The following is a 2,263-nucleotide window of genomic DNA, read 5'->3' as shown; positions in this document are numbered from 1 at the left end:
GGGGCTGGCAGGCGAGCCGGCGGGCGGGCCGGCGGGCCGGCGGGCGGGGCAGCGCGGGAGGCTAGGCGTTCATGCACTCAGTAACCTTCAGGCGCCCGGGCCGCCTGCTTGAGCCCCTTGGAGCCCGCGCCGCAGTTGTCCTGACAGGGAGGCTGGTCTAGATGCCGGTCTGGTCTTCCTGTCGCTGGCCAGGATGAGGACAGGTTACGACAGCGCGCACCCGGCTCTCTTCAGCGGCCGTGAAACCGGCGGGGGCGGGGAAACCAGGCGAACGAGCAGGCGGGCGAACCCCACGGCCGCCTCCACCTCCTCCGCTTCCTCCCTGGCCGCCGCCTCCGCCCCTGGTTGGCCGGCGCCACAGCTGTCGCACATTTTGCCTGTCATCGAGGTCGCAAAGCACTGCTTTGCGGCTGCCACGTGACTGCTTTCCTGTCAAGCTCTGGGCGCGCGACTACCAGGCGGGGATCCGCGCGCCGCAGGCGGCGACGCCAACTAGCAACTGCGGGAGATTGAAGTCCCGCAACAGGTTATTCCGGTTTGGAATTAAGCAAAGGCCTCGGATACTGCCCCCCGCTGGCTGGGGCGGGGATGAGATTCTGAGCCTTACGAGGTTACATAGTTACATAAATACACATCAAGCCCCACAAACCAATTCGACACTCTCACAACCCGTTTCACAAACAGCATTTCATAAATTTCATTTTCTCTAACAAAGTCTCACCAAAATACAATTTCATATACAGTCTTTTAGGCTCAACCTCACTGTCAAAACCTGCTTACACACTGTCACACTCAAACCCAAGTCCCCTGACACCTGCATCCTCAGATTCTCAGTAACACAGAGGTAACCAGACTCCCAAGATAGATATGGGGGAAACATGGAAGCTGAGAAAGGTGAGACTATCGACCCCAAGAAAAAGATGAGCATTTTTGTTAGTTATGAGAAATAAAACCTTTTCTATTCCTACAGCATAACATTTATTTTTTGGACCTGAGGCAACATCTTACAAATGGGGAAACCTTGAGTCCAGCTTTGAATAGTCAATTTAAAATAATTCCGTAAGTGAAGAACTTACATTAAAATACTTACCGATTACTAAAAGTTTCAGTTTATGGTCAGAAGTTGACAGGCTTTGAGACAAGAATACTCAAAGGCTATGTAATGAAGTGTGACCATTTGTAATTGTCATCATGGCTGTAGGAAAAGTGACAGTGGGATATGTTTGACTTGAGTAAATATCATCTTCTAGACTATGGTAGAGCATGACTTGCCTTGGAAAGTGCATAAAACCCTGAAAGAGTGAAGTAAGATTGCTGATTTTGTGCTGTAAAGTAGATACTAGTGAAATCACCATTTAGAACAAGGCCTAGCTCTTTGTATTCCCTGAACACAAAGAAGAGCACTATGGTGTTCTAAAGATCTAGGTTTATTCTGTGTTTCCCTTAAGTGAAAATAGTCTGGCCTACAACTCTCATGCAATAATCTGTATTTAGACCAGAATTAGCTAGATAAGGAATAGAACCCTCCATAGTCACATGAATTGAAACATCTTGTTTAATTGCCATCCCATTGGAAGTAATTTCAAAATAAAGCACAAATGTGAATCATGAGGTGAAACACAGAACCAGCAATTTAAGTGTGGCAATTCAGTTGTCCCATTCATATACCTCATTCTCAGCACAGGGTAGGTAAATAATTGTCTCTAGTTACATGGCCAAGAATAATGCAGCCCTGAAAAGTTGGAGGTTTTTCCTCTGTGATGGCATGTGTATATACTGCAGAACCCATTCAAATCCAGTGCTCGTCCCTTTCTCCCTCCCTTTTCTCCATCTGGGAATTAAAATGATGTGGTAATGTAGAAAGATGGAAAGAATACCCTACACATTCAGGTATATGGGTTCTAGTACTGCCTTCCCAGCTAATTAGCTGGGAGAACTTGGATGGGTCACTTAGACTCTCTGACTTAATTTTCTGACATGACTGTTGCATGTGATAAGAAAACAATCATGAGAATGAATGGAAAATAAAATATTTTTACAAAATGAGCATAGATTTCACAGCATTACTAGGCTTCAGATCTAATTCTTCCCCTTAACAAAAAAAAAAAAAAATTCTCCAAGTCTCCATGTCTTTATGTCTAAAATGAGGCTTATAAAACTTATAGAGTAATTGTGGATATTGAGTGATATAATGCTTGTGAAAACTTTTCAGAAATTGTAAAGCTCTCCAAACATATTAGATGCTATTACTCTGTATACCAAT

This window comes from Panthera uncia (assembly GCF_023721935.1).
Source record: "Panthera uncia isolate 11264 chromosome C1 unlocalized genomic scaffold, Puncia_PCG_1.0 HiC_scaffold_4, whole genome shotgun sequence".
NCBI classification, from domain to species: domain Eukaryota; kingdom Metazoa; phylum Chordata; class Mammalia; order Carnivora; family Felidae; genus Panthera; species Panthera uncia.
The sequence above is the reverse complement of the archived record's forward strand: the minus strand, read 5'-3'. Positions refer to the sequence as shown.